Here is a 15,254-nt window from a genome sequence, read left to right as displayed (position 1 = left end):
GCACCCAGAGAGACACAATGCAACATGTCCAGTCCGCCTACAGTAATATAGAGAACTGTCAGCCTGCAAAACACATACACAACTCACTGAAATAGAAAAAACACACACACTGTGGTACAAAAACATCCATCAGACATAGGAACATAGAGACAGATACTGTCACACACACACACACACACACACACACACACACACATACACACACACACACACTTTCACCAGACACAAAGAAAATCAGAAGCAGATATGTATGACAGATACATGCATAATCTGATACACTGAGACACAGAGACATTCTCTGAAAAATGCACACAGACATACACACAATCCATGACACACTGAAAAAAGAGGCAAATACTTATCCTGCAAACACACATCCTCCACCAGACATAGAAATATGAGAAAGCACATCACAACACAGTCACCAAACACACTCTCTGCAACATATGGGCACATTACCAGACAAAGCATCCACACACATACTGTACTCCACCACACTCACAGAAGCACATCTGTAAAACACGTACACACACACATACCACACCACCACCACATCTGACACAGAGACACCAAGAGGCTCCCACCATCACCACCACTACCACCACCACTACCACCACTACCACCACCACCACCAATACATTGAAGTATATGCATCTTGTAACACACATAGACACTACCTGTCCCATAGGAATACAGAGAGAGAGAGAGACACACACACAGTACCAAAGAGTAACACATGCAACAGGATGCACTGAAACCATGGACCCAACGAAATAAGTAGATGGATAGGAGATAGATACCCGCTGTGCAGCATATCACACTGTGTCATATCTACAGAAACATCAAGACAGACAGATGGACAGACACACATACATAATATACCTAATATATACACACACTACAAAACACACAGATACATGGAGACAGACACACACACAGTGGAAACTTACAAACAATCCTCCAAACCCAGAAGCACTAAGCACTGAGGCAGACTGATAGTATCTATGGTTGAGAAACCCCCATTCTTTGACATTATGAGAAAGGGTGAACCCTGAAGGACCACTGTGCCCCACATCTCTTCCAGGATTCACCCTGAATAAAGTCATCTCCTTATGTGTCTTGTACATTTCCCTGCAGTTTCAGGGCCCTGATGTGATCTGGATTGGACTTACTTTCCAACCTCCCATTTACTTCATCCAGGACTTGACGACTCTGGGAGACCTCTGGGTGCCACTTTGGCCTGGAAACTCAGGGACCCTAAGTGGGTGCCACTCCTGGCCTTGTGCTCTTGATTCTTGTTCATGGGTAGCACAGTGAGAATTTGTTTTGTATTCTTTTTGAGTACTTGTTTGATTTCTGGGGCTGGGTTTTTTTGGTTTCTTAACTACTTGGTGATCTCTTTAAATGGACTGTTGGTTTATAAAGGTCTTGTCTCTGTTGTGTGAGAGATGGGAGAATGTGTAGTTTACGATTTTTTTTTTTTCCTGTTTGCCTATTTTGAGTTTAAATCAACTAAGGGTTTGAAGCCACTAGGAAGGTGGTTTGGAGATGTGGCCAACAAAATAGATGGATCAAGTTGAGCTATCTTAAGGTTTCATTTGAATTTGTTGGATTGGCTATTTTATATATAGGCAAGGAACATGCAACAATTAGTTTGTTGTAAAATACAATCTGTTCCTTCAAATAGGCTTACATGCAAATGATTGGTGAAGTCTCCTGAGGAGGCAGTGGTGTGCCAAGGCTGGGATTAGGAGAGTAGAGATCTGGGGAGCAGAGAGAAAGATTGGTGGGGAAAGGGCAAGAGAAAGAGAGAAATCCAAAACAAGTAAATGAATACTCGGAGATTAAGCCAACATGGAGCATGAGGAGGAGACGGACAAGTGGGGAGAGTAGAGGTATGGGGAAATCTTTGACAAAGGTATGTGGGATATAGAATCATGTGTGATTCCACCTGGGATGAGCCTAGTTGCTGCATGGATGATGGACAAGGATCATCTTTGAAAGAGGTCATCCTCAGGATGAGTCCAGATGTGCAGATCACTCATGTGGTTGTTTGCCAAGAAGTTAGTCAAGAATCCTGGGTTCTATCTCCAGCATCTCAAATAAACCAACAAAACACAACATGATCAGGTTGAGGTCCTAGATCTCCCTGGGTTTGTAATGATATTGGATTGAACAACAAACCTTGAGTTATCCAGTGGTCAGGAAGTCACAGAAATCTTTAACTGTAGTTGGATAGTGATCATGAGGGTTCAGAGGATAATGGAAGAAACCGTTGTTTTGGTATTGCACAGGGGAGGCAATGATCTTAAAAGGTCCTGTTTCATACATCCCCACAGGAAATAGATCAGCATTTTTAAAAATTAATGGTCTGATGTATATTTTGAGAACTGAGGTGTGTGCACAGACATTCATTCTAGAGACTCAACAATAGACATTCCATTTAAACTACAGCCCCCTGTGTAGTAGGACTCCCTTGTGATTTTAGAAGGGTCAGTAGGACCTCATTGAACGCTGAGCAGTCTGCTGATAAGGTAGAAATGGACTCATGGTGCCATCTAGAGGTTGTATGTGGCAACATCTTGAGTCAAACCCCATAAAAGCCCTGCTGAAATACAACCTCTCTGTATTGCCCAGTTGGGGTTTGCCCAAGGGATATGGGGTCCAAGGCCCAGGTTATTTTGCAAAGCAGACATAGCCAGGTAGGAAAAGCCAGAAGGTTGAGGGCAGTATAAGCATAAAGAGGGTGCTAAACCCAAGGCAATGAACACTTACCAATCAATATTGGACCAATTTGTTGCTGCTGCAGCTCAGTCGTAGAGCTTGCCTAGCATACACAAGACCACGAGTTTGATCTGCAGTACGTGTATATGTGTGTGTGTGTGTGTGTGTGTGTGTGTGTGTACAGGATCCCATCCAGATTCTGCTGGCACGGGTGTAGCAACCAGGGCAACCAGGTCACCATGCATTTTGTCCTTTTAGAGAAGCATGAGGTAGGACAGGACAAAGAAGGAAATTCTGACATATGCGTATGCATTGAACCTAGATGACAGTATGTTAAGTGAAATAAGCCAGATGTATGAGGACAAATGCTATAATTCCACTGATATGAGGTACTTAGAGTAACCTAACTTATAGAGATAGAAAGTGAAATTGTGGTTTCCAGGACCTGGGGGATGGGAATTAGTGTTTAATGAGAACAGAGTTTCAGTTTGGGTTGATGAAAAAAGTTCTAGAAATAGACAAAGGTGAATATACTTTTTTTAAAAAAAGGTGAATATACTTAATGCAACTGAGCTGTACACTTAAAATGAATGTAAGCAGAGGTTGTTGAAATAGGCATTATTAGAATATTGTAAGCAAACAATCACCTCAAAATATTGGCTTGTGGAAGACTGAATGGCCTTCATAGTTTTGGTATGTTAGGGCTGGGACCTTGATGAACCACTGGGTGAAGGTTGCAGCAATCAACCATGAAATGACATTTGTTCTTTTAGGTTAAATAAGAGAAAAAATTGGAGAGTTAAATTGAAGATACACTGGAGAAAATCACTCCTCTTAACTCATCTTTTGTAATGGTCTAAATTCTTGAATTTTCTGTTTTAATTTATATTGCACCTTATTAACAATTTTAGTGGCTTATGAGGTCCTCAGGATCCCATTTGGGAAGGTCAGCAGTGTGGGGTAAAGCTTTCCTTTTATTCCTATTAGAGCATCCATCCAAATACTGAGAAGCCCAACAGGAGAGGGAGCCATAATCACGGGAGTATTCAACAAAGTCGTGACGACAACCAGGCTCAGCAGACTTATTTGTCTTCAATGTTATGCTCAGGAACACAGGGAGTTCCTCCCTTAAATGAAGTGGAGCCTGGAGAAAAAGGGTCAATTAAGGCAAAAAAAAAAAAAAAAAAAAAAAACCAAGTTGTTTAGTGAATGGGGGAACCAATGGACCACATGTTTATAAGACAATTGTCTTAAGTCGTGGCTGGGGTCTGGGGCATGTTGTTTTCCATGTTGTATATGGTGGGAGTTCGGTGGATAGAACAGGGATCCCACACCTTGAGTATTTGGGTTGATCTGAATAAATTATTTTAGAGGAGACTGGAATTCCTTAGGGTCTTACTGGAAACTTGGTCATTGAGAAAGCCCAGATAATAGAGTTGACAGTGTCAGGGCTGGGGGCTGGTAGTATTGCCACAAAGTTTTGTGTTAGCTTTCTGTCACTATAACAAATACCTGAGATAATCACCTTATCAAGAGAAAAGCAGTGGCACATACCTGTAATCCCAGTGGCTTGAGAGGCTGAGTCAGGAGGATCAAGAGTTCAAAGCCAGCCTCAGCAATGGTGAGGCTCTAAGCAACTCAGTGAGACCCTGTCTCTAAATAAAATACAAAATAGGGCTATTAATGTGGCTCAATGGTTGAGTGCCTCTGAGTTCAATCCCTGGTACACCCCACACACAAAAAAAAAGAGAGAATATTTATTTTGGCTTATGGTTTTAGAGTTTCCAGTCCATGGTTAGGTACCTGTTGCTTTTAGGTGTCTGGTGAGGGTACTCTATCACTGAGCTACACACCCAGTCCAACCTAGGGCTTCTTTGAGAGCAATCACTGGTCCCAGCTATGTGGCTGCTGAAGCAGGAGAAACAGGAGGATGGCAAGTTTAAGACCAGCCTGGGGAACATAGTGAGATCCTGTCTAAAAAATATGAATGAAGGCTGGGGTTGTAGCTAAGAGGTAGAGCACTTGCCTAGCACATGTGAGGCACTGGGTTCGACTCTCAGCACCACATATAAATAAATAAGATAAAGGTCTGTTGACAAAGAAGAATATTTTTTTAAATGAAAAAAAAGAAAAGACTAATCACTGGATTAGTCAAAGGGTGCTGCAAGCTTATATCATCAGTATGGTATCCAAGAAATAAATGTGTCTGTGTCAAGAGTCTTTTTTCTAGAGCATCTTTGGGTTTGGTCCTCATTCCATTTCTTCTAGTGTACTTTCCCAAATTTAGCCATGGATGGATCCACAGTAGGAGTCTGCCAACTACATACCCCAAGCCAGAGCTAGCTTTTTGGCTTGCTGCATATTTTCATGAATAAAGTTTTACTGAAACACACAAATACACACACAAGTGCCTGCTCATTGCCCATGAGGGTTTCTAGTCCTTATAGTGCTCATCCAAAAAATATATCCACAGATCATGCCAGACTGCTTTAATAATTGGCATCCTCCTCTAAAGTATCCATTTTGTGAGGTCCACATTTTAATTTCTGCAGCAATAGGGTGAGCCATTTTTGAAACTATGGATACCCAAGGCAGCAAGAGAAAGTCTGAAGGTTGTGACTGTGAATGTTGTGGTGGATAGACAGCATATGCCTGTTTCCAGGAGTCTAGGGGATTTTCTATAATATATTTATACTCTAGGGACCTGAGATATGCTAGCCAATTAGCATGTTAGTGTTTGAAGCTAGTTTAGAGACAGTGTAATGTAGTGCAAAAGCCAGTCAGTGTTTTTCTCATGGTCTAAATTATTGTTTAATACATTTTGAAATTCTGATCTACACAAATCATAGACTTGTTTCATTTTCTCTTTCCTCCCTTTGTAGATCTGGGTTTTATTGTGTGTGTAGCCTCCTCCAAGGAGTCCCAAAATCAATATCGTCATTATTAGGGTACCCTGTGATAGTCAGTTTTCTGTTGTAGTGACAAAATACCTGAGGGAATTAACCTAAGAAGGAAAGGTTTATTTTGACTCAAGTTTTCAAAGATTGCTTGGCCCCGTTTCTTTGGGCTGTGGTGGTATGGTACATGGCAGGGAGCATGTAGTAGAGGAAGACTGTTCACATTGTAGTGGCCAGAAAACAAAAAGAGAAAGGAGAACAGGGGAAGAGAGAGAAAAGAGGGTAACAATATCCCCTCCAAGGGCACACCACCAATGACCTAACTTCCTTCCACCACCTAAAGGTCCTACCACTACCTGATAGCACCACAGGCTGGTGACAAGTCTTTAGCAAATGGGCCTTTGGGAGACATTTGAGATCCAAACCATAACACTTCCCATATCAAAGCCACCTTGTAGACTTTAGGGTACCACCATCTTTAGCATGTTGATCTGTAACAGCACTTAAGAGGACATACATTGCTGCCGCTCTACAGTTATGCAATTGTGCTATGACATCCTGTGACTCTTTAGGAAGACCCAGGGTTAAACATTCAGATCCCCCCTTTTAAGAACTAGATTTTATATTTTAAAGCAGTTTTAGGTTCACAGTAAAATTGAGCAGAAAGTACAGAGATTTCCCATATGCTGCCCTCTCTGTGTGAGTCAGATTTCCATAACTGTAGACAATTAACCTAGCTAGAAAAAAAAAAGAGGTTTATTTTGGTTCACAAGTTCAGAGGTTTCAGTTCCTGGTGTCTTGGCCCTGTCACTTTGGGTCTGTGGTGGCCAAATACATCATGATAGGAATCCCTTCATGATGGCCAGGAAGCAGAGAGAGAAAGAGAAGAAGAGACTGGGGTTCCACTATTCTCCTTAAGGGCAAATCTTCATTCATAATCTAACTTCCTTCCATTAAACCCCACCACAGATTTCACCACCTCCCAATATCACTGCAGGCTGGGAATCAAGCCTTCAACACATGGGCCTTTGGGAGACATTCAAAGTCCAAACTATAGCAGCCTACCACTGCATGCATAGCTTTTCCAACTACCAACATCTCCACACAAGAACAGTACAGTTTGTTACATAAATGAAATCACTTTGACATATCATTATCACCTGGAGTCCACTGTTTATATTAAGGTTTACTCCTGATGTCCCTCCCTCCCTTCCTCTTCCTTCTCCACTAGTGATTGAACCCAGGGACACTCAGGAGTGTGCTCCATACCCAGCATGGAGTTGCACACTCTATAGAGTAATTTTATGTCCTAAATATTCACTGTATTCCACCTGTTCATTCTTCCTTCCTCCAACCTGGAGCCACCACTGATCTTTTTACTGTCTCCATGAGTTTGCCTTTTCTAGAAAGTTATAGAGTTGGCATCATACAACATGTAGCCTTTTCAGATTGGCTTCTTTCACTTGGTATTATACATTTAAGTTTCCTCTGTGTCTTTTCATGGCTTGGTAGCTCATTTATTTTAGCATTGAATAATATTCCATGGTCTGGATATATTACAGTAATTTTATCCATTTACCTACTGAAGGAGACTTGGTTCCTTCCAAGTTTTAGTAATTATTAGTAAAGCTGCTATAAACATCTTTATACAGGGTTTTTGTGTGAAAAGAATTTTTCAACTCTTTTTGGGTAAATTATCTGTCTGTGCTAACAATCCCATTTTAAACTATTTTATTTTTTCCTTTTTGTATGTCTTATACATTTTTTTATTGAAAGTCAGACATTGTTTAGTGATGAGGTGGTAAGGTATTCAAGAAGTGCACTAGAGTTGTCTCTGTTTTTTAGGGAGCCTGTACTGCTGGGTGGTGACCTTCACAAGTGTGTCTCAGTTTTAGGTGGGACAAGAAGGCGAAAGGGGATTGGGCTTTATTAAAACCTCATTACTTTAGGCCTGATAAAATAGTTTCTCTGGAGGGAGTTAGTATGAAGAACAAACTGCTTCTAGTGGATTTCAAAGTGAGTCCTTTTCTCCTTCTTCTGCTGGAAGAACAAAGGGTGTTTTTTTTTCTTTGATACTCAGTGAAAACCTGGTAGAGCTCCTGGAGGTAAAAATTCACAAAGAATTGGCTTCCTCTAAAACTAGATCCTCTGGAGGGATTTTTTTTTTTTCCTTCTCAGTACCAGAGATTGAACCCAGAGCTTCATGTATGTCAGGCAAATACTCTATCACTGGGCTACAGCTTTAGCCCTTTTTAAAATTTTATTTTGAGACAGGGTCTTACTAAATTGCCTAGTCTGGCCCCACACTTGTGATCAGATCATTCTACTTCAGTCTCCCATGTCGATGGGATTATAGGTGTGTAGCATTATAGCCGACTGGAGTTTTTGGCTCTTAATTTGTCTACACTGAGGCTCCAACAACTAAAACTTTACAGTTTAGATTATCTTACCCTGGTACCAGTTCTCACAGAGGTTTCTGCTTATGGTTTACTTTGTGTTTCTCTGTATCCTCTTCTCTGTTTCTCTGGGGCAGGTGTTTGCCCAGTGACTTGAATTTTCCAGTGGATCTAAGAGGAATTATGTATTTTAAAAAATATTTTATTGTCAATGGACCTTTATTTATATATTTGTACATGGTGCTGAGAATCCAGCCCCAGTGCCTCACAGATGCTAGGCAAGTGCTCTACTACTGAGCCACAATCCCAGCCCTAGGAATTATGTTTTTAAAAATAATTTTTAGTTGTATATAGACACAATACCTTTATTTTATCTATCTATGTATTTATTTATTTATTTTTCAGTTTTTGGCGGACACAACGTTTTTGTTTATATGTGGTGCTGAGGATCGAACCTAGACCGCTTGAGCCATATCCCCAGCCCCTATTTATTTATTTTTAATGCAGTCCTTGAACCCAGTGCTTCACACATGCCAGGCAAGTGCTGTACCACTGAGTTACAACTCCAGCCTAAGAACTGTTGATTTATAATTTGTTCAGCATTTTATTTGATGTTATCATGGCGTGGTAATTTCCAACCTCTTCACATACTAGTTCAGGGTCACTTTTCATAATCATGTACCTCTGGTCACCAGGGATATTTTTTTCTATTACCCTGAAGACAAGGATGTTTGTTCAGACAGGTATGGGCAGCAGCAGCTACAGAGACATTCAAGGAGGCCTGCTCTTTAGGAGAATGATTCTGCATGTTTCATGGCTTTCCTTTCAAAATACTAATCCCAACTATTCAAGATAGTCCTCTTGAATAAGAAGGGTCTTGTCAGGTCCTGCAAGCCTGTAATGCTAGCGGTTCAGGGGACTAAGGTAGAAGGATCACGAGTTCAAAGCTGGCCTCAGCAACAGTGAGGAGCTAAGCAACTCAGTGAGACCCTGTCTCTAAATAAAATACCAAATAGCGCTGGGGATGTGGCTCAGTGGTTAACTGCCCTTGAATTCAATATCTAGCACCAAAAAAAAAAAAAAAAAGCTTTTTTCTGTACTGGTGATTGAACTCAGGAGTGCATCACTACTGAGCCACATCCCCAACCCTATTTCGTATTTTTTAATTTAAAGATAGGGTCTAACTAAATTGCTTAGGGCCTCACTAAGTTGCTGAGGCCGGCTTTGAACTCAAGATCCTCCTGTCTCAGCCTCCTGAACAAATGGGATTAGAGGTGTGTGCCTGGCATAAAGTTTTTTTTTAAATTTATTATTTATTTATTTTTAATGTAAAGACTACTCCATGTAGAAACATTCCAAACATTCTGGCCAAACCTTTGTCCTAGAGCAGTGGTAAAAATTGAAATGGGGGTAGACCAAAATGAAGGTTACAAGAAAGTTCAAACTCAAGGTTTAAAAGGGCACAGACAATTAGAAGTTCACAGATCAAACCAATAGAATTGGTACTTTTCCAATATCTGTTTTGCAATGATTTTTAAATTTTTAAAAATTTGTTCTTTTTTAGTTAAACATGACAGTAGAATGTATTTTGACATATAATACATACATAGAGGGTAACTTCCAATTCTTGTGGTTGAACATGATGTGGAGTTACACTGATCTGGCATTCATATATGAATATAGGAAAGTTATGTCCAATTAATTCTACTGTCTTTCCTAGTCCCACCCCCCATCCCTTCCCTTCCCTTCCCCTTTGTCTAATCCAGTGAACTTCTATTTTTCTCTTCCCTACTCCCCTTATTGTGTGTTAATATCTGCATATCAGAGAGAACATTTGGCCTTTGGTTTTGGTATTGGTTTTTTTCACTTAGTATGATAGTCTCCAGTTCACATAGATTTTTGACCAATAGCACTGGTACTCTTCCAAGACCTGATTAGCATAGATATTAATCAATGTCCCTACCCAGTAGCTATATAAGTTCCTAGACTGGTACATTCAACTGGCAGCCTGCTGCTATCAGGTCACCACTTGCCTTGTAGGCGTTTGATCCCTTTTTTTTCCTCCTCACTTAGATCCTACTCCTTTCACACTTGCCTTCTTTTGTCATCTTCTTATTTTTTCTTTTTTAAAAAAATATTTATTGTTTAATTATAGGTGGACACAATGTCTTTATTTTACTTTATGTGGTGCTGAGGATCAAACCCAGTGCCTCACACATGCTAGGAGAGCACTCTACCTCTGAGCCATCACCCTAGCCCTCATCTGTGGATTTCATTCTTTGAATTTGTGAGACAAGAACCTGGAAAGAAAGAATATTTTACCTGAACTATTCAAGCTCTAAATCCCAAGGGAGAAAGTTCCCATTATTGCTGGTACTACAGGGACTACACAGGAACATCTGCACTCAAGGCAGATACCTGGTACTACATATTTGTAGTGGTGAAGCTGAAACCTGTGGAGATTTTTGTCCTGATGTCCTAAGAATAGATTTTACCAGAGACCCTAGAGAGATCTAAACATCCTGTAGAAGCAGCTGACAAAGATTTTCTCCCACCCTGTAGGCTCTCTCTTCTCATTCTTCTTTCCTTTGCTGTACAGAAGCTTTGTAGTTTAATGACATCCCACTAATTGATTCTTGGTTTTATTTCTTGAGTTTTAGGCATCTTGTTGAGGAAATCAGTGCCTGCACCTAATTGATAGAGTTTTAGCTAGCAGTTGCAAGTTTTCTGGTCTAATTCCCAAGTTTTTAATTCATTTTGATTTGACTTTTGTGCGGGGTGAGAGAGATCTAGAGAGAAATCTAGAGAGATAAGAGATCTAGATAGAGATCATTCTTCTACATGTGGCTATCCAGTTTTCCTAGAACCACTTGTTTAAAAGGCTGTCTTTTCCCCAGCAAATATTTTTGGCAACTTTGTCAACTATTAGATGGCTGAAAATATAAGGAGTTGTCTCTGTGTCTTCACGCCTATTTTCACATCATGCCATTTTTACTACTGTAGCTCTGTAGTACAATTTCAGATCAGGCATTGTGATGCCCCCTGCATTTCTCTTTTTGCTCAGTATTGCTTTGGCTATTCTGGGTCTCTTATTCTTCCAAATGAATTTAAAGATTGTTTTTCTTAGTTTTATGAAGAATTTCATTGGTATTTTGATGGGAAATGCATTGAATCTGTATATTGCTTTGACAATTTTGACAATATTAATTTTGATGATATTAATTCTGCCTATTCAAGAACATGGGAAGTCTTCTCATCTTCTAATGTTTTCTTCAATTTCTTTCTTCTGTGTTCTTTAATTTTCATTGTAGAGATCTTTCACCTCCTTGATTAGATTAATTCCCAAGTATGTTTTTGGGTTATTGTGAATGGGATGGTTTTTCTAATTGTTTTCCTCAGCAGAATTATTCTTGGAATATAGGAAAGCTATTGATTTGTAGGTGTTTCTCTTATATTCTACTACTTTGCTGAATTCATTTATCAGTTCTAAAAGTCTTTTGGTGGAGTTTTTTTTTTTTTGATGGGGGGAGGTCTTGTGGATATGGTATCATATCATCAGCAAACAGATAGTTTGACTTCTTCTTTTCCTATTTGTATCCCTTTAATTTCCTTCTCTTGCATGATTGCTCTGGTTAGTGTCTCACGAACCATATTGAATAAAAGTGATGAATAGAGATGCTCGTTTGTTCCTGATTTTAAAGGAAATGCTTTCAATCGTTTTCCATTCAGTATGATGTTGGCTTTGGGATTGTCATAGATAGTGTTTATAATGTTGAATTAACTTATTTCTATCTCTAGCTTCTCTAGTATTTTATTTTTTTAATATTTATTTTTTTAGTTTTAGGTGAACACAATATCTTTATTTTTGTTTTTTTAATATGGTACTGAGAATCGAACCCAGTGCCTCACGCATGCTAACATGCTACCACTTGAGCCACATCCCCAGCCCCTCTAGTATTTTAAATATGAATGGGTGCTAGGTTTTATCAAAGGTTCTTTCTGTATCTATTGGAATAATCATGTGATTCTTGCTCTTAATTCTTTAAGTGATGAATTACATTTATCTATCTATTTGTTTGTTTGTTTATTTATTTATTTATGTACAGGGATAGAATCCAGGGGCACTTAACCACTGAGTCACATCTTCAAACATTTTTATTTTTTTATTTTTATTTTTTTTACTGTTGTGAATTTCTTTTTTTTTTGGATTTTTTTTTTTATTTTTTTATTTTTTATTGGTTATTCAAAACATTACAAAGATTGCAGAATCACATCGGTTACACATCCACATTTTTACATAATACCATAATAGTAACTGTTGTATTCTGCTACCTTTCCTATCCTCTACTATCCCCCCTCCCCTCCCCTCCCATCTTCTCTCTCTACCCCATCTACTGTAATTCATTTCTCTCCTTATTTTTTTCCCATTCCCCTCACAAACTCTTATATGTAATTTTGTATAACAATGAGGGTCTCCTTCCATTTCCATGCAATTTCCCTTTACTCTCCCTTTCCCTCCCACTTCATGACTCTGCTTAATGTTAATCTTTTCCTCCTGCTCTTCCTCCCTGCTCTGTTCTTGGTTGCTCTCATTATATCAAAGAAGACATTTGGCATTTGTTTTTTAGGGATTGGCTAGCTTCACTTAGCATAATCTGCTCTAATGCCATCCATTTCCCTGCAAATTCCATGATTTTGTCATTTCTTAGTGCTGCGTAGTACTCCATTGTGTATAAATGCCACATTTTTTTTATCCATTCATCTACTGAGGGGCATCGGGGTTGGTTCCACAGTCTAGCTATTATGAATTGTGCTGCTATGAACATCGATGTGGCAGTATCCCTGTAGTATGCTCTTTTGAGGTCTTCAGGAAATAGTCCGAGAAGGGCAATAGCTGGGTCAAATGGTGGTTCCATTCCCATTTTTCCCAGGAATCTCCATACTGCTTTCCATATTGGCCTCACCATTTTGCAGTCCCACCAGCAATGTACAAGAGTACCCTTTTCCCCACATCCTCGCCAGCACTTGTTATTGTTCGACTTCATAATGGCTGCCAATCTTACTGGAGTGAGATGGTATCTTAGGGTGGTTTTGATTTGCATTTCTCTGACTGCTAGAGATGGTGAGCATTTTTTCATGTACTTGTTGATTGATTGTATGTCCTCCTCAGAGAAGTGTCTGTTCAGGTCTTTGGCCCATTTGTTGATTGGGTTATTTGTTTTCTTATTGTTTAATTTTTTGAGTTCTTTGTATACTCTGGATATTAGGGCTCTATCTGAAGTGTGAGTAGTAAAAATTTGTTCCCATGATGTAGGCTCCCTATTTACCTCTCTTATTGTTTCTCTTGCTGAGAAAAAACTTTTTAGTTTAAGTAAGTCCCATTTGTTGATTCTTGTTATTAACTCTTGTGCTATGGGTGTCCTATTAAGGAATTTGGAGCCCGACCCCACAATATGTAGATCGGAGCCAACCTTTTCATCTATCAGACGCATAGTCTCTGATTTGATATCAAGGTCCTTGATCCATTTTGAGTTAACTTTTGTGCATGGCGAGAGGAGGGGATTCAGTTTCATTTTGTTGCATATGGATTTCCAGTTTTCCCAGCACCATTTGTTGAAGATGCTATCCTTCCTCCATTGCATGCTTTTAGCCCCTTTATCGAATATAAGATAGTTGTAGTTTTGTGGATTGGTTTCTGTGTCCTTTATTCTGTACCATTGGTCCACCCGCCTGTTTTGGTACCAGTACCATGCTGTTTTTGTTACTATTGCTTTGTAGTACAGTTTGAAATCTGGTATCGCTACACCTCCTAATTCACACTTCCTGCTTAGAATTGCTTTTGCTATTCTGGGTCTTTTATTTTTCCATATGAATTTCATGATTGCTTTATTTATTTTTTTTTATTTTGAGACAGGGTATTACCAAGTTGCTCAGGGCCTTGCTAAGTTCTGAAGCTGGCTTTAAATTTGTGACTCTCCTGCCCCAGTTGCCTGAGTTGCTGGGATTACAGGTGTGTTCCACCATTTGTGTATGTTAAACCAATCTTGCATACCTGGGATGAAGCCCACTTGATCATGGTGTATTATATTTTTATTTTTTTTTTACTTTTTAAAATACATTTATTTTATTTGTTTATTTTTATGTGGTGCTGGGGATTGAACCCAATGCCTCACACATGCTAGGCAAGCACTCTGCCACTGAGCCACAACCCCAGCCCCCATGGTGTATTATATTCTTGATATATTTTTGAATGTGTTTTATTTATGTTTTATTAAGAATTTTTGCATCTATGTTCATTAGGGATATTAATCTGTTGTTTTCTTTCCTTGATGCATGTTTGTCTGGTTTGGATATCAGTGTTATATTAGCTTCATTGAATGTATTTGGAGTGTTCCTTCACTTTAAATTTCATGGAATAATTTGAGAAAGCCTGGTGTTAGTTCTTCCTTAAAGGTCTGATATTACTCAGCTAAGAATCCATCTGGTCCTGAGTTTTTCTTTGTTGGTAAGCTTTGAATTGCTGTTTAAATTTCATTACTTGATGCTAGTCTCTTTAGGTTCAATTTGTCTAGGTCATATGTGTATATCATTTTGTCATTGTCTTCTAGATTTTGTAGTTTATTGGAGTACAAATTTTCAAAATAATTTCTAATGACCCTCTGGATTTCAGAAATATCTGTGGTAATATCTCCTTTTTCATTTCTAATTTTGTTGATTTGGGTCTTTTCTCTTTTTCTTTTGGGCAGTTTGGCTAAGCATTTATCAATCTTATTTATATTTTTGAAGGTTCTGTCTTCAAGGGATGAAGTTCTATTTTCTATGGAATCTAATCTGTTGGTGATGTTTTCAAATGAAATTATTTTTTTGGTACTGGGGATTTAACTTAGGCCTTTATCACTGAGCTATATTCTCAGTCCTTTTTATTTTTATTTTTTTTTTGTTTTGAGACAGGGTCTTGTTAAGTTGCTTAGTAACTCGCTAAATTGCTAAGGCTGGCCTTGAACTTTCGATCCTCCTGCCTCAGCCTCCCAAGTTACTGGGATTACAGAGATGTGCCACCACATCTGGCTCAAATAAAAATTTAATTTGATTCATTGTGTCTTTTAATTATGAGAGTTGATTGCTTTCTTTTTAATATTTCTATTTCTTTATTGAAATAGGCTTTCATCTCTTGTATTTGTTCCCTTAATCCATTCCTTAGAACTTTAATTCATTGAACATTTTTTTTTTTAAAGAG

The sequence above is a fragment of the Callospermophilus lateralis genome, chromosome 1, assembly GCF_048772815.1.
Source record: "Callospermophilus lateralis isolate mCalLat2 chromosome 1, mCalLat2.hap1, whole genome shotgun sequence".
Lineage (NCBI taxonomy): Eukaryota > Metazoa > Chordata > Mammalia > Rodentia > Sciuridae > Callospermophilus > Callospermophilus lateralis.
The sequence above is the reverse complement of the archived record's forward strand: the minus strand, read 5'-3'. Positions refer to the sequence as shown.